This window comes from Pleurodeles waltl, chromosome 7 (genome assembly GCF_031143425.1).
Source record: "Pleurodeles waltl isolate 20211129_DDA chromosome 7, aPleWal1.hap1.20221129, whole genome shotgun sequence".
NCBI lineage: Eukaryota > Metazoa > Chordata > Amphibia > Caudata > Salamandridae > Pleurodeles > Pleurodeles waltl.
Genome location: NC_090446.1, coordinates 1,424,022,928 through 1,424,041,704, shown reverse-complemented (window position 1 = coordinate 1,424,041,704; position 18,777 = coordinate 1,424,022,928). Strand labels below are relative to the sequence as shown.

Here is an 18,777-nt window from a genome sequence, read left to right as displayed (position 1 = left end):
TGCTTTATCGCTGTCAGCCTGAACTTTTGGATTTAACCTGGTCTAGCGCAACGAGATAACTCAGTTTGACACTTTATGGTTTTACGTGCTACATTTCAGTTTATTTTTTAAAAATTAATATATCTACTTCTACTGACTACACTTTTGTTGTTTTGGTCCTGTTTTGTTCATTAAACAAATTCTAATTTTCTAACCAGGTGTGGTGACGTTTTTGTGTGGTGTTTTCACAGTTTTACTGTTTGAAGTGTTGCACAAATACTTTATACATTACCTCTTAAGCCTGACTGCTCTGTGCCAAGCTATCAGAGGATGAGCACAGGCTAACCTAGGGTGTGTTTGTGATTTACCCCAACTTGGATTGTGGGTCCTTCTTGGAAAGGGTGCATACCTCTGCCAACCAGAAACTCAGTTTCTTACAATATATGTGAATGATGTGCGAAGAATACATCTTGCAGACATATGTACTGTCAAACCACACCTAAAACATTGAAAGCTGAGATGCAAGTTGTGTAACTTAGTGATGAAGAGTCTCAAATCGGGTACTGGAAGCGGGCGTTGGCTCAATTAATGCAATCATCAGAAATGACTAGAAAACAGCATTTGGTGCCCCAGGGAATATTTTGGACTGTGACCGCTCGCACTGAGATAATCTGCTCATTCCCAGCCGACCTGTGGTGGAAGAACTTCGGAAGTGCTAAGGTCGACAACATGTTTCAGTTCGCACTGCTTTCGAGCTCTTAAATTAATGTCCATGAGTTGGGTTTCATTAACATGTTTTCATATTCGCTGTTTTCAGCAATGTTTGCGACCAAAATGTTTAATTTCAGTATGTGATTAAACTATGGCAATATATTCAACGAGTGAGAATTCCCCGTGAAAATTGGTGGTTATTTGCCATTTCTCTTTTCCTTCTTAAACACCATTCCAATAATGATATTTAATTGTCCTCCGTTTAATTAAATTGTTTTAGTATGTTTACATTTTTCGACTACTGCCTAATAGCAAAGCAGGCAAAGATTACAAACTAAGAACCTTTTTAGAGAAAGAGTACACGAAAGAGCGAAATAGAGTGATAAAATCAGGGCGAGAGGAAATAATTGACCACCACAATCCGAACTCTGGACTGCAAGAACAGAGAAAGTCACTGACTAATGCTGACAAGTGACAGAGAAAAAGAAGACATATGCAAAAGTCAGAGCGAGAATTAGGGACTAAAAAACACTTTGGCTTAGATTTATACTTTTTTTGTGCCACATCTGCTTCATTTTGTTTTACACAAAAACAGCGCAAACATACAAAATTCAATTACATTTAGTAAGCTTGTGCTGCTTTTGCATCAAGATGTGGAGCAAATGTGGTGCTAAAAAAGTATAAATCTGGGCCTTAGGGCCTCGTTTACGAGGCCCATGGTGCAGGGCGGTGGAGCAAGTGCCCATCACACATTTCACCCTTACAGCTAGGTATATAGGGAAGAGAAATATGCATCAACACCTACAAAATACAATTAGATAACATTTTTGCAAGCAGCAGAAAAGAAAGATAATTAGACCGTGAAGGTGCTTTGCAAGCACCATTACATATCTCACCTTTCCCCTCAGTCATTAACGAACCCCTGCCTTATAAAAACAAATCCACATTGCCTTCTCATGGTTACTTAACTTCTTTTCTTTGCAGGACAGCTTGAACCTCAGAATGTTGAAGACAACTTATTATCTTCTTGGACTGGCAGCAGGTGAGTTGAAACCAAACTTAGAGGAGAGAGCCTGGAAGATCAACTAGAGGAGTAGATTATAATTTAAGACCACATTCCCTCTTGTTCTCAGCCCCTGCAACTTCAAAGGCCGGGGGTTGTGAGGCTAATAGCCCTATTACTGGGAGGGACTTGAATTGTGTTCTCCATTTTTTAACAAGTCATAGAACAAGCCCAAATTGTGTATTGTGTCATCACTTCATATTCTATTGATTTTGCGCAATAACCTCTAGATATTGACTGCTCGCTTGTCCAAGAGTTAGTCCTTGACCTCTGGAACAGCACCGCCATCATCTCTTTACTTACTAGGATTCTCTTTATGGCCCTTTCAGAACTTGCTTGCAAAATATAGGGATCTGTGAAATCGACCCACACATCTAAAGGACATCATATACACTTTCATGCAGAAAAAACAGCAAGAATTACATGAAAACATCTCCAAAGCGCCATTGGCTGATTCCAAGACCAGGAGCGTAGCTTGCTCACTAAGACTGAGGAATGTGGGAGTGGTAGGATTGTGCGGAATGAGCTTCAAGTTTCCCAAATATCATGCTGGAATTTCATGTTAACAAACATTATATGAGAAGCACAACATGATGGGGGTGTAAAGGGGCAGTGGAAAGAGAGAGGAGCTCGGATTGCTAGGCGCACTTAAAACACAACATGTTTTAAACAAATCAACATTTTAATGCCTTCAAAACAAAGGCAGAGAGAGTGTGAGAATATGTGTTTATGGAAAGTATGATGGAACAATGCATGCGTATATCACGATTGCCTCAACAATGAGGTCTCAAAAACGACCACATCTTTACAACGCATGCCTTTACCACGCATACCTTTACAATGAATTTCATTGTAAAAGCATGTTTGGTAAAGGAACACGTGTGATAAATTCTCTCCTGCTCTGTCCCCTAACATCTGATACCATACTCCACAGTGCCTAAGCCCTTACAGCTGCCCCTTCCACCACCTGCCCTGACCCCTCAACCCCACCATGACCCTTAAAAGTAACCCTGCCCTGTCCTAAAAACTGCCCTAAATAGCCCACCCCTGCTGTGAACCCTAAAATCTATCCTGCCCTGTCCTAAAATCTACAGACCCTCTTCTCCTGCCCTGTACCATAAAACCTTCCCCACCCCTAACCTCAACGCCTCCACTCTGAACCCTAATACCTACCCCACCATGTCCTTAAAATATTTGACGCTAGTGTAGCAAAGCACCACAATAGCATCAAAATGTTGATGCTATTGTCCTAACGACTGCCATGATGTGCTGTATTGTAAATATGGCACAACCATGGTGTCGCTGGGTAGATATGTAGGCAGAGGAAACACAAGAAAACTTGCCCATAAGGACAGGTGCAGCACTTTCTTGTCAACATTCCCCTATATTCCAGCAAAATACATATTACAGAAGGGCCACTTCATAATACAGAATTGCTCTGGGAGATGCAAAAAGTGGGCATACACGTCGTTGCACCACAGGGGCAATTTCTGTCTTTCCTATGTGTACTCGTGACTTAACAATTGGTTGAAGTAAATAATGTCTGTTTTTTATCACTTGACCTATGACCTGATAGATTTGATCCAAAATCTCATTTGACCCCTTATATAATTGGATGAAACCTACATGGTTTAGTATGACATTTTTCATAGTAAATATTTGGTGGAGAGTCTTTTTGAGCAGTACTTTGTATGGTGTCCAATGAGAAGTCAATTGCTTTCCATTTTACTTTTTTTCACATTTTATTTACTGTCTACTGCCGCAAACTAAACGGCGTATTGATCCTCAGCATAATTCTAGCATGGTGATCCTAATTTGTATGTTTATCGATAACGAAATTTGCAAAAAGATAAGTTACAATATGGTGCTTCCATTTTTGTTTATATTTCAGTGCTAATTGCAATGCTTGGAACTATAAAATGTGATGATGATGATGGCAATGATTACAATGGTAAGTAAACATCACACATGTATCATTCTGGGCGCAGGGATCCATTACTCTTCATGCCTCATTTCGTATCATAGTATATTATCTTTTCACAATTAAATTGATCGAATTAATCTGCTTTGTGATGTCACTATGAAAGTTTTGTTTACATGGAGGCAATGCCAAGGCTATCGCAAAGAAGAGGGTAAGGGATAGGAGCAGTGGCAGTCGTAGGGTTGAAGAAAATGGCAATACAGTAATTGTCAGAGGTTGATCTTTGCGTTCAGTCTAATGATATTTTCCAAACAACAGTGAGGTTTCTTCCTTTTGTTATTATTCTATTTCTTGTTACTCTTCCTCTCATTCCATACTCTCCCTTTTGTCTTTCTTTTCTGCTGTGCTCACTTTCTCCCTCTCTCTCTTAGAGCAGAGCTGTCTGTCTGGGCAGAATCTGATCCTTTGCAGCTCAGCGACTGCATCTCCCAAAAACCCACCTCTGAGCTGCTTTTCCTTAATACTTTGGAAATCTCACTTCGAGTGAGTCTCATGCAGGAGATGGTGACAGGAGGAGGTGAGATGCCCGGGTCATGGCAGATGGTTTGGCCACACTCCAGTAACAACTATTGCAATGTGGTGTGGCATTCACACTCACTAAGAAGAGGTCAGCAGAGATATTAATCACAAAACATTGATGTTTCCCCTTGCTATAGGGGTGGACGCCTTCAAGCGCTAACATTAGGGGCTACTTTCATTGTGCATCATTCACACCTTCACAAAAAAATGGTTATGTTAGACTTTTCATCCTTGACGTGGTCCCCCTTAACTTTTTGCCTCCTTTACAAAATGTGTATGTAATTGGTTATCCATGACTGAAATATTTGATTTACTAGTAAGTCCCTAGTAAAATGCAGTAGAGGTGCCCAGGGCCTGTAAACTAAATGCTACTAGTTGGTCTGCAGCACTGGTTGTGCCACCCACATAAGTAGCTCTGTAATCATGTCTTAGGCCTGCCACTGCAGTGTCTGTATGTGCAGTTTTAACAGTAAATTAGATTTGGCAAGTGTACCCACTTACCAGGCCTAAACCTTCCCTTTTCTTACAAGTAAAGCACCCCTAAGCTAGGCCCTTGGTAGCCCAAAGGGCAGGGTGCAGTGTGTGGTTATGGTAGGACATATAGGAATGTGTTTTATATGTCTTAACAGTGAAATATTGCTAAATTCGTTTTTCACTGTTGCAAGGCCTGTCCCTGTCATAGGTTAACATGGGGGCTACCTTTAAATATGATTAAGGTGTAGATTCCCTTTGGGAGCGGATGGACATGTGGAGTTTGGGGTCTCTGAGCTCACAATTGGAAATACATCTTCTAGTAAAGTTGATTTTAAGATTGTGTGTTTGAAAATGCCACTTTTAGAAAGTGAGCATTGTCTTGCTTATACCATTTCTGTGACTCTCCCTGTTTGTGGATTCCCTGTCTGGGTCAGTTTGACAGTTGGGCTGGTTGTACCTCACACTAGACAGTGACACAAACGGAGCTGGAGTGTAGTCTGCTGTGCTATGGATGAGCTATCTGTGCTAGGAGGGAGGGAAGGAGTGGCCCCTCACATCTGAAAGGGCTGTGCCTGCCCTCACACAATGCAGTCTCCAACCCCATGGTGAGTGTCTGGGGCCTGGCCTGGGCAAGGAAGGATTTCACAAACAAGAAATACTTTACAATGCAGTCTTCAACCCCATGGTGAGTGTCTGGGGCTTGGCCTGGGCAAGGCAGGATTTCACAAACAAGAAAGACTTTGCTTTGAAGTAGGCCTACTTCAAAGGAGAAATTGGGTATAAGAAGGGCACCCAAAACCACAGACTTTAGAATACTTCAGGAAACCAAGAGGAACCTCTGCCTGGAGAAGAGCTGAAGAGCTGAGGAAGAAGAGCTGCCCTGCCTGTGACTGTGCTTTGTGGAGCTATCCTGCAGTTGCTGCTTCTGCCTGTGCTAGAGGACAAAGACTGGACTTTGTGTTGCCTTCCTTCTTGTGAAGGTATCCAAGGGCTTGATTTAGAGCTTGACTCCTGTTGTTTGAAGTCTCAGAGACAGCAAAGACTTCTTTCTGCCAGCACCTGGAGTCTCTGGAGAGACTCCTGCTCTGACAAGTGGTACCCTATCCAGTCCCTGTGCCCTTGAAAGGAAAACTGGTGGAAATCCAAGAAAATCGACTTCGGACGACTTCGGACTGCCGACGCTGCTGAAACCGGTGACGCCACCTGCAACCGACTACGTGAACTTCGCTGGAACGTGACGACCTTTGCAGGCCTGACGCCTCTGCAGACCCTACTTCTCTCTGCCAGCACCTGGAGCCACTGGAGAGACTTCTACTCTGCCAAGTGGTGCCTATCCAGTTCCTGGGACCCTGAGAAGAGAAGCTGGCAGACCAAGAGTGAGAGATCCACGCACCGACCGCCATGTGGGGAAAAGATCTGGAAGATCGACGCCCACGGCTGGAGAAATTATGTGCAGCATCGATGACAGAGCCTGGTGAGATAAACTGCGTTGCGTGGTTTTTTGATCATCGTGCGGCTGGATTTCTGATGCAAACACTGCTGGGCATGTAAAAACAACACACGGCCTGCCCGGACCTGAGAGTGCTGACCGGATTGATGCATCGCTCTCCTTCGGAGAGAAGAAACAACACCCATCCTGACCCAACAAAAGGAGAAACGACGCAAGGTTTCGCTCTTGAGTGAAATTGATGCATTGCAAGCCCTTTTTGACACACACTTGCACGAGCAGGGTTATTTTGATGTACCCAAGGTACATTTTCACGCTAACAGTGTTAGTGTGTGTTTAAAATCACATAAAGTCTCTTTTCGCATTTTCAGTGATAACTTGACTTGTGTATTGTGGATTTTTGTCATTTTGGTCTTGTTTTGTTTAGATAAATATTTCCTATTTTTCTAAACATGTGTTGTGCCATTTTGTAGTGTTTTCATTAAGTTACTGTGTGTGTTGGTACATATATTTTAAACCTAGCACTCTGAAGTTAAGCCTACTGCTCGTGCCAAGCTACCAAGGGAGTAAGCAGGGGTTAGCTGAGAGTAATTCTCTTTTACCCTGACTAGAGTGAGGGTCCTTGCGTGGACAGGGGGGTAACCTGACAGCCTACCAAAGACCCCATTTCTAACAGGCTACAGCTAGGAAATTGATCTGTTCTACCAGTATACGTAACACCTTTTAAATGTATAAATTGTACATTCCAGTCATTTTATTTGCAATCTATTTATGTCAAATATGGTACAAATAACTTTAAGTATCTACTGCATATTGCTATATGCATTTGTCTGCAGCTCTTGTGACATTACTAGCATCTCCATCCTTGCTTACCAGCTTATTTTTGGTGTTTTTTGTTGGCAATCTAGCATCCTCTTGTGGATAGTTGTGGAACCATCTTACAAATAGGTAGTACTTATGCACATCTCACCAACAAGGCTCTGGTCTCAGCACTGACTTCATGGATATTTCGTTATATAAGTTATAATGTACATAATGTCGACTTGTTCCCTCCTCTACTAAGTGCTGTGCCATTTTCTTCTTATGTAGCCAATACTTTGTCTCTGGGTAGGTTTAACCTTTAGAAGCAACAAAACACACATGCAGTTAACTGAACTGATAACCAGTGGAAAGACAAACCTTAGTCTTGAAATAAGTTGACTTTTTCCCCAAAATGTTTAACATTATTGTGCTTAGGTAGTAAAAGGCAACTGGAACAGTGCATATATGGGGTCTGATTTAAGAAACGTGGTGCTGCATGCATTGCAGCACCACTTTTCTTTTGCCCCATAGTGCCCCCCCCAAAGCCAAGATGTGGGCTTCATATTCAAGATACAGTGCACTATGGCAGTAGTTACGGAACTAGCGTCAAAATCTTTGTTGCTAGTTTGGCGCTTTAGAGGATTAAAGTAAAAATGTGGACTCTAATCCTACAAAGCACATTGAGGCCCAAGCATTAAAACCTTTTAGATTTCTTTGCACCATTGTGTAAGCACCCCTAAAGGAGGAATGCCCCCCTTGCATACATTATGCCAAGTGCACACATAATGTGGCACAAGGGGTTATAAAGTGGTGCAATACTTGCATTGCGCCACTTTGTAAATATGGGTCAGTAATTTTGTACTCGTATGGCCACATTACCATAAAATAAATAACGCTAATGTGGTGCAAGGAGGCGCTAAGCCCTCTCAAATCTGGGCTACATTCTTTTGCAGCACCAAAGCACCACCAAGGTCAATAGATAAAAACAAATGCAATTTCCACTAAAGAATCTAATTTATTGATTTCAGTTGCACAAAATGATGCAGATCTGATGTAGGAATCAGGCAATATTTTTAAAAAATCAATGTTATTTGTTTTCAAACAACTTCTGATGTAACAATTCCGCTACAGAAGTGGACACTGGGGAACGCTGTGCACTGAAACAATACAAATCCTACAGGTATTTTTGAGCAGTTCAGTTTTTGAAGAAATAATGTCTTCCAAAAACACAGCCCAAGTCTCTTGCAGGAAGTGATTGGAAATTCATGTCACAATCTTCAGAACTTGTGGTGAACAGTCTGTGCTTCAAGGGTCCCAAGCCTCCAGGAACTCTTCACACTCTTCTTGAGGTGAAACACCGTGGATTTCCATGAGAGAGAGACTTTTTAGCACTCTTAGAAGGACCACGACCTGGTATTCAGTTACTAATGTTTTTCATATGGCATTTTAGTACACCCCTGGGTATATTTACTAAGAATTCCTGCAATGAGGCGTAGCATTGTGTGGTCAGGAAAAAGATGAACAGCTCCATATTTATAAAGATATAGCACTATTCCACTCCTTCAATGCGTTGACAAATGGGTGTCTGCCTAGTGGTAATGCAGGTACTTTGTGCATGGTTCAAGATACATTCCTACACAAAGACAATCTCTAGTGGCATATTTCTCTTTCTATGTGTGCTGTATAAAACAGCACACATGGAAAGAGGAAGTCAGAAGGAAAACAGATGATATTACTCTCCTTGTTACGCCTCTGTCAGGTAGGTGCACCATTTTTGTTTGTAAATCTGGGTGCGTGTCAAAATCCATGCTTGGCTGCACTGGCACACCCATGTAATGCCTACCCAATGCAAAGTAACTCAGGTTCAGTCTAAAGTCAAAGGCTCCCTCTCGTCAATGACACTCTAATACATATATGGTACAACCTTCTTGGGAACCCAAATTCAGCAAATCTACAAAAAACATTTGTCTATTCAATCATTTTACAATTGGTTAAGTTCCTTTCTGCTAGAAAAACAGGTGGTGATTCAATGTATATTGTTGCAGAGCCCCCACCTTCTGCCCCATCCTTGCTTCTCATACAGCATGAGGCTCAGGCCAGAGCCTTGAGATCTCTGTGAGTCGAATACATGCTATGCTTGAAAGCTGTTGTATTGTACTAAATCTGATAAATATTAATACTAGAAGCTGTTCTTAAAAATGCATTGATATATGATTATAAACTACAGTGCACTAGGACATTTAATAAATGATCTATATTAATACTATCATTTCCCTTTCAGAAAAGTGTGATGAGAACATGGAATTCTCACCCTGTGGTAGATCCTGTCAAAGAACCTGTCAGAATATTTCCAATATGGGGCCAACTAAGAGCTGCACAGAGGAATGCCAGCCAGGATGCTCATGTGTGTTTGGGAATGTCCTACAGAATGGGAAATGCATACCTGAAAAGAACTGTCCCCGTCCGGAGAACGCAGAACATACGGAGTGTGGTGGGGTCTGCCGATTTACTTGTGAAGATGTGGCCAACATGGGGGCTCCGAAGATTTGCCCAATGATCTGCACTGGAGGATTTGCCTGCAAGGATGGTTATGCCTTACAATCCGCTAAATGCGTCCCACAGAAAGAGTGTCCCTGCAAGGAAAATGTGCAATACAATGACTGTGGCACTTGTCGGAGAACCTGCGAGGATGTGGCTAATAACGTCACTGCAAAACCTTGCACCAAGGACTGCAAGGACGGATGCTTCTGTAATAAGGGATATGTCTTAAACTCCACTGAATGTGTCCTTGAGAAGGAATGTCCCTACAATAACCATGCACACTATGAGACCTGTGGCACTGCATGACCAATCACATGTGATAATCACCTCAATCCACCAAAATCTTGCACAGAGCCATGTGTGCTAGGGTGCTTCTGTGACAAGGGCTATGTGAAGTCTGGTAACACGTGTGTACGTCCAGAGCAGTGCCCCAGAACAATCACCTCATAAAGCGGTGGGGCAATGTCTTCATGGCTCTCTGAACTCTATCTAGGATGTAAACATACCTGATTCACAATGGTAAACTTATAAATGTACAATCAAGGGGATTTTTCTGCAAAGCAAAACAGATAAAATAAATGTACTCCACTGAAATAACGTTTTACATCAGGGACTTCCAAGTTAAAAAAAATAGAAGTGTGATTAAGAATATCATAGAGAACGGTAGCAGAGTTAAGGTTTCGACAAAAACTACACATTCAAGGCATGCTAGTGTACGTTTTTTGCAAATAAACTCATGGTGAGTTTCTTTCTTATCTGTGCCCTCTCCCCTACACACAAATATCCACTTCGCCTGTACATATCTCATTGCACAAGTGGCACAGGCAAAACAAAACACCATATCCCCAACCCTGCAATGATAATGTCCAAGCCTTAGGTCTGCAGTGTCTGGGATTTGTAAACACTGACGTGCTCTGATACCAGTTATTCTCTGGGGGAGCATTAACTAGAAAACAAACAATACAAAGTTACTAAAAGTCACACTTTCGTGGTCTATCATTCACAATGCATATACCAGCGAAAATATTCCATATCGTGTGATTGCAACGCTCTGTGTGTTGGGAGCCTTTAAGAGTAAAAGATAAACTATAGTTTCTAATAAGCATTATAATGGCGGTTAAAAGCTTGAGCTGGCTGACTTCGGTCTGATTCATTCGACATTAATATGTTCATCTAACTTGAACATTCTTTCGAAGTGGGATGAATTAAATATTTAGATCTCTGCTGTAGAGATGTATTTGTAGTGTCTATGCCAAAAGTTAAAATCTCATTAAGGTAGCTTAGTAGGTAAGGTGCTAGGTTTGCGAGTACATTCAGGTTTTCCCCCTCATGAAAGGCTCAGTAAGTTATGTATGTGCCTGTAGGAGAGCACCAAATGTAACACGAAAAAAGGAAACAGCATTCAACAAAATGTGGGCCTCATTTACAAAGTTTTGGCGCAGGGCAGTGTCGCAAGCCTTTTTGCTTCTCTGCCCTGCGTCAAAACAAAACGGTAGGAATGCGCCGTATCTGCAAGATACCGTGCATTCCTGTACTTGTACCTGCACTGCCTCACAAGTTGCTGAAATGCGCCAATTCAAGCACCCTTGCACCATGCTGCAAGGATGCCTCCGTTGCAGGGATGAATTTGTTTTATGCAGGAAGGCACACCTTCCTGCACAAAAAGTGTAGGAGGGGACACCTTCCTACACAAAAACAATCACAAGAGGAATGTTCCTCCTTCTATGCGTGCTGGGCAGCACACATGGGAAGAGGAAAAACCAGGGAAATATAATGTTATTTCTCCCCATTATGCCACCCTTACGCCACCCTGGGGGTGGCTTCGGAAACTGACGCATTCCCAGGTTTACAAAAACTTGTAAATCTGGAAATGTGTCAGATTCCATGGGTGTTGCCTGGGGCCACCCACAACAACACCCATGGAATGGCCCTTTCAAGCATGCATGAAAGGGGGGGCCATATCAACAAGGACATGTAAAGCCACACAAAGTGGCTTTGAGCGGCCTTGTAGATATGGCCTTGCAGCCTGTCCCACCTGTGCACTGGCGGCACAGGCCGTTTGTAAATGTATTCTGCATGTAAAGTATCATTAAAATCCTTTCCAAGACTCTTGAAAAAGTGGTCTTTCCCCCATCCAGTCTAATGAGTTTTCAAATCCACTCTGTCATAATACATTGCTTATGGAGGAAACACCACTTAAAGAGATCTTCAAAATGTACCATTTATGGTGCTGGCGGAATGTACTTGGGGCCATATTTATACTTTTTGACACACAACTGCGGCAACCCAGTTGTGCGTTAACGCCGGCTAACGCAATTCCAAAGCACCATGCGGGCGCCGTATTTATTGAATGACGTTAGCCGCCGTTAGCCGGCGCTGCGGAGTGGTGTGCATCAAAAAATATGACTCACACCAGGCAGCGCCGGCGTAGGGGAAAATGGAGCTTGGGCGTCAAAAAATGGGGCAAGGCAGGCTGAGGCAAAATTATTGCCTCAACCCGATTTGCGTCATTTTTTTTGACGCCCAGACGCCATTGACATGACTCCTGTCTTAGCAAAGACAGGAGTCATGCCCCCTAGCCCAATGGCCATGCCCAGGGGACTTATGTCCCCTGGGCATTGTCATTGGGCATAGTGGCATGTAGGGGGCACAAATCAGGCCCCCCTATGCCACAAAAAAATTACGGAAAAATATACTTACCTGCACTTACCTTAATGTCCCTGGGGTGGGTCCCTCCATCCTTGGGCGTCCTCCTGGGGTGGGCAAGGGTGGCAGGGGGTGTCCCTGGGGGCTTGGGAGGGCACCTCTGGCCTCCTTCCGAGCCCACAGGTCCCTTAATGCCTGCCCTGAGCAGGCGTTAAAAAATGACGCAAACGCGGCTGGATGTAATTTTTTTAAGAGCCGCCCACTGCTGTGCGTCATTTTTGCATGGGAGTTTAAATATGCCGCACAGGCCTGGGAGTCATTTTTTAGAAGGGAACGCCTACCTTGCATATCATTAACGCAAGGCTGGTTCCCCCTTCTAAAAAATGGCGCACATGGTGGAACTTTGACGCCCGCTGCGTCGGACGTCAAAATATAAATATGGGGCAGTGTTTGCGCTGAATGTGCGTCAAAACAAACGACGCAAATCTGGCGCAAACAGAGTATAAATATGCCCCTTGGTGTGTTTCTCACTCTATGTTCAAATGTCTCCTAAAACATCTTGCTTTGGCCTAGTTTGCTGAACTAATGCACTATTTATCACTGCTTGCATTCACATATCCTGAAGGTATGTCCTACACAGAAATAAATAATTGTGCTGGTCTCATTTGGTCATATATGTACATTTTATTCCTCCAACTACTTCAGCTACATCACTACATGGCATGAGATGCCCAGCTGTATTCATTCCCAACTTTATTAATCCCAGGCTCCATTAACACTTGTTATCCAGATACATAGGTTGCTTAGAGGCCCATTTTATTTTATATTCCTCCATTAACAACACATTTCCGTCAGACCAATATTTGGTGTGTTTTTTCGTCCAGATGCTGCTCAATAAATGAAAATAAATTCTTATAAACATTGACATTCCTTGCAGTGTGACGTTTTTGTCTCTAGTATTGGGCCCTGGCAGAATTTATCATCTCAAGTTCCCCTGGTGCTGCGTGCTCTGAACCCCATCACACCTCATGCCCGATTATGGGTGGTCCCTTAACTTTGATGAGCCGGGGCTCACAGGAGTTACTGGTCCCACTGAATTAAAACTTTTGCGTTTCACCCAGGCAAACTGGTGATAACGGCAACCAAAATCATGTGGTGAAGCTCTGGGGAGAACCTGGATATGGACGCAGAAAGACCTATTCACACATTTTATTACATTAAAAAAGTAGAATTCCTCTGTTTCCTTGCCCAGAATATACCCGGGTCCTCGGTAATGACAATTAAAAGTCACAGATAATGGGACTCACAAAGGTTCACTCAACACGATACACTGTGAAATATTGGGGACTAGTGCTCCTGCTAGGTGTCTGTGAAGTCCCATAATTGCAACCAGGGTGAGACTGGAGAATCAAAAGCAGCCCTGGCACAAAAGCTCGAACTAGGTGTGCTCTCTTCTTCTCCTCACCCTTTCTCTTTCCATCCATCCTCTCTCCTTCACTCTCTGCTCCATATCTGTGAGCGCTCTCTGACCATCTTTCTCTTGATGCCCGCTGTGCCTGCTGCAGTTAATTTCAAGTAGCTGTGAAAAGTGGCAGATGCACCAGGGGCGGCCCAGGCTTTCAAACTGGCAGCCAATGATTCCAGCCGTGCAGCGGCATGCCCAGTGGAATAAAAGGCCGACCAGCCCTGTTTGTAAGCACCTGTAATTATTGTAAAAAACTGTTTTCGCCACAAGAAATACCCGAACATGCTTCTACAAGAAAACTGTGACTTAGCCTGAGCAAAAGCTAAACATGGCACACAGTCCTAGGCATCAGAAATACTGCGAGTTACCAGAAGGACACATTTTCAGAGTACTGCTGATAATCTGATGTCAGTGCATTTTTCAATACTTAGACATAGTAGTGTCATTTTTAACATAGTATTCCCATGGCTCACCTCTGGCCTACAAATAGTAGTGGGTCAATTTCGAAACTTCATATCCTCTCCACTCAAACCCGCAGTGGAACTAGAAAGTACAGTGGAATATGCACAGAATATATGTGTGCCAGTATGTAAGCGGTATTTCTACAGCACCAGCCTAGCCATGAGGCACCTAACCACTTAATATGGTCAAAGTGATGCTTAAAGTTGGCGAGTAATAGGAGAGGAAGCTGAGTTGTAATTGATTAATGCATTTTGATGTTATATTCGTTAGAGGTGAGTCTTTAAATCTTTTCTAAATTGGAGCATGGTGTGGCAGTCCTGATGAATAAGGGGATGTTGTTCCAGATGATGTGTGCATAGAAAGAAAAAGCCTGTTGTTTAGTTTTTACTTATTGCACTTATTAGTCTGCAGTATGAAGATATCCTGACTGAGGCTGTGGACAGAACAACCAGAGTCTGGTCAGCTTGTCGGTAATCTAAGCGTGGTTGCTTGAGTAGCCTTTGCAAATGAAGCAGGTAGTTTGGATGATGTTGCATGCTGGCCAATGGAAAATCCATCAGGCTTGTGGTGATGTGATAATTGTTGATGAGATGGGCTGTGATATGTATAATGCCCTTAACAGGTGCCTGTGTGGAGTCTGGTAAGCCGAGGAGTAGGGCATTATCAGCATTCAGATGCAAGAGTATAAGGGCATAAACAGAAGTTCGGAAGTCACTTTCTGGAAGAATTGTTTGATTTTCTTTAGAGGAGAGAGCTGGTAACAGGCTGGCTTTGACTTTTAGTCAAAGTTTTCCTTGAGGGAGATGTTGGTGTCCCGGGTGAATTCAAGTGATTTTGCATTTGGTGAGAGTTGTAGTTCAAAACTGCCAGGGTTTATGCCATTGAGCCAGGTTGGTTCTGTATCTTGTTTGTTGTTCTGAATAAATAATAGATATTCTGTCTTGATTGGGTAGAGCTTCAGGTAGGCGCTAGGCATCCATGTCTGGATGATGTGCAAGGAATCTTTGAGGCAGAAATAAATTTTTCTTTCAAACATCTAATGCCCTGCAGGAGGAACAGCCCTGAATTTGCTTTTTCATTAAAAAGCCTGCAGGAGGATGAAGAACCCAGCTGGAAAGTGAAGCCTTCTACGAAATATGTATTTTTTTCCAGTTAACGTCAAATTCCAAGACTACAATGCCCATGACTGTGAGTCAGATAAAACACCTGGTGTAGCAATTTCACCTTCAGAAGTAACAATAATCTGTGATCCTGGGCGCAAAATATCCAGGGGACCTTAAGAAAGCCCCTATGAAATGGGATATTACAGCAATGTTTTGTCATCAATTTCCTTGAGAAATTCTCTAATTCTGGTCCATTTTTCTGGAATAAATTCTGCCAGGATTTACTTCCCAAAAAGCTTTCTTGTAAAAACACTTCTACTATTGCCACAGTGTTAGCAATACTATATTAGGCAGACACTCCACTTTCTTCCCATATCTAAAACGCAAGATACCAGGAATCAGGGCTCCTAGATAATGCTATTGTCGCGTGGGCTCTCATTATCCTAAATGAGACTACTGGATTTCTAGGCAGCAGGATCGATAACGGTGTGGGGGACTGAGTCTGACCCACGTGTAAGGAACTCTGTCACCCTAAATCCGGTTATTGCTCCGGCTAACTAGCAGTGCCTCATTTCTCCCACGGGGAAGAAATGATTGGGCAGCCGAGCGCATGACATCTTTGGAACTTCTCAGGGAAGTCGTGGTCACTCAGATCCAAACCAACTCTCTCATTCACAATATGGTCTCATATACAAATGACAAAGACAGTATAAGTTTTATATAATGTTTTAATAAAACGACTGTATTTTAGATATTAAGGCGTGAGCCGCAATAACCAGAACAATACAACATAGTAGGATTGATATAGTAACCAGGAGAGTAAAACATAGAAATAAAGCTATCATAATTCCTAACCGTTTCTACTCTCCCTCTGCTTGTTCTATTTAGAGCACAGCATGTTAAGCTTTCAGCTTGCCTTTCTGTATCACTAGGGAGACGGACACACTCATACCTGAGCAAAGGCCTGTGATCTGGTTCAGCATCTGCAACGAGGCAGTCAGCGTCTAGTTGTGGTTCCCTGGTCGGAATCTCCCTCTTGCATGTATTGGGACAAGGAAGTGATTTTATAACTAACATGTCATCGTGATCACAAAATGTTCCTACGCAGAAATGGCAAGTCTAGACTCCTACCACGTCTATCGGCAATGTACCAGACTGTATCCTTGACTAAAGCACAGAGTGAATATGTTATGAAGAACTCCAGTGCTGAAGTAGGCAAAACAGTGTGATATGAATAAAAAACAACACCGTAGAACTGGCTATTCTGTAAAATAACAGTACGAAGCCTAATAGAAAGCATTTAGAGCAAAGTGCACAGAGGCTCTAAGCTGTTAGCAAATGAATAAAATATATTTAGGGCAAAGTGCACAGAGGCCTAAGGCCTGAAGCTAATGCGCAAAATATACGTAAAACTGACCATACTACACTATAACCACATGTGTCATTTTAGAACATTACTCAACACTGTAAATTGCAACTGTCTGTACTTTTTACTAAAATTCACAGTAAACAGGTTAGTGAAACTACAGTTATTTGCAAAACATTCCACTTTGTATCAGGTGTGCCCGACCATAAAAAATACATCATTCAATTTCCACACCCATTCCTAAAGCTATAAAGATCAAACATTATGCTGAAGACATTGCTTTATTTTTTTAAACCTAAGCTCACTACTATGCTATCTGCTCGGATGTGAGAAAGTGACTCTTTTTTATGGTCTGTTGGCTGATGCTGGTGTGGTTTTGACTATATAAACTTGGACACAGCTAATCAGGCCCCAGTGCATGTGTTCTTACACTTAAAACATATTGAAATTGGGTCCTAAATGTCATATACACCCATAGCATGGAATGGTAAATGTCATCTATGGAATCCAGCACTACTGTGCCATCTGCACAACTGTAGAACAGCTTACCACCCTCATTAAGAGGATGTCAGAACCTGACATTATTTAAAAAAACAGTGAAGACTTAGATCTTCCCTGTTTAGTGGTCTTAGGTTCTGTGTGGACTGCCAAGGACACAGTTCCATCACTAAGACTGAGACTCACCCCTTCACCCGAGCTGATGACCTCATCAACGGACTAGGCACTGCTAAGTTCCTCAGTCCCCTTGATCTTATATCAGGGTATCTGCAAACTGCTCTGACTAAGGGGGGCAAACTGAGGCCAGCATTCTAGACCCCAGAGCACCACTTACGCTTTTAGGTGATGCCCCTTTGTTTAAAGAATGCACCTGACAGCTTCCAGAATCTGGAGAACAAGTTGCTGGCCGGAATGGAGGCCTTTAGTGCTGCTTACTTCGATGACATAGCTGTCAAAACAAGCAGCTGGGAGGACATCATCTTCCACCTCAGGGAGATACATCAGGCTCTGCAACAGGCAGGCCTGATTATCAAGTCCTGCAAGTGCCTGATAGGTCAGAGCTCTATGGTGTACTTGGGACACCTTGTAGGCGGGGGCAAGATGCATCTCCTCCAGGTCAAAATAGAGACTATCTTGTCTGGGAACCTACTAAAATCCAAACAGAAATGAGGACCTTCCTGGGCCTCACTGGATAATATAGAAGTTTGTCAAGGGGTATGGCACCATTGACTGAGCTGATTTACAAGAAGCAGCCCAAGAAGGTGATCTGGACGGAGCCTTTGACACCCACAAAGCGGCCATATATACAGCACCTATTCTCAACTCCCCTGATATCTCCTAGGAATTTATAGTGCAGACAGATGTTTCACAGCACGGCAAAGGGACTGCACTGTCACAGTTAAGTGAGGAGGGCCTTGACCAACCTATAGCCTTCAACAGTAGAAGGTTGTTTCCCAGGGAACAGAGGTGGAAAGGTCTAGAGAGAGTCTTTTGTTTTAGTGTGGGCACTCAAGAAGCTAAGAGCAGACCTGTTTGGGGACTCATTTCTGAGTTCAGACAGATCACAGACCCCTCAGACGGCTCATGCTAATGAGGGGTGAGAATCCCTATCTGTTGAGGTGGTCATTCCCCCTGCAGGGAATGGATTTATGATGGAACACAACCCTGGTTCAGACCACTTCAATGCTAATGATCTGTCTGAATTATTCTGTTGTAGTAATGAAAACACCCAGTAGGTTGGGTCGTTCTCCCCACTTTCAGACGGGAGTGACACATATTAGACCTGTCAGCCTTAGAGCAGTCTTCCCTCAAATGTTTTACCTTCGCCCCTCCTGTTTTGCAGAATTTGTTTTTTTTTTGCTGTAGGACTGCCAACCTGTGCTAAAGTGCTCATTCCCTAAACCATGCTAAAACTGGCTTACTCCTGATTGGCATATTTAATTTACTTAATAAGTCCATAGTAAAGTGGTATAACATATACTGAGGCCCCGTGCTACTAGTGGGCCTGCAGCAGATATTGTGCAGCCCACTTCATTAGCACCTTAAACTAAAACAAATTCCTTGCCAGGCCTAAAACTCCCTAACTAGCCCATAGAAAGGGTGCATTGTTCTAAAAAGTGGCACATGCACTTTTATGTTTCACATGTATTACATGTGGGAGAAGTCTGGGAGAGGATTGGGCTGCGTACATTTGGGTTACCTCTAGTAGCGTCTTCCACTTC

The 18,777-nt window shown here is 43.0% G+C and overlaps 1 long non-coding RNA gene across 1 annotated transcript in view; it reads left to right on the top strand.

Annotated features, from left to right (window-relative positions):
• The first annotated feature begins 1,671 nt into the window (after positions 1–1,671).
• The window catches only part of LOC138246441 (uncharacterized), a 52,325-nt gene continuing 35,219 nt past the window's right edge, over positions 1,672–18,777 (top strand). The window contains exon 1 of the long non-coding RNA XR_011194288.1: positions 1,672–1,732. This is a non-coding gene — a long non-coding RNA (uncharacterized lncRNA). The remainder of the gene's footprint in view (positions 1,733–18,777) is intronic.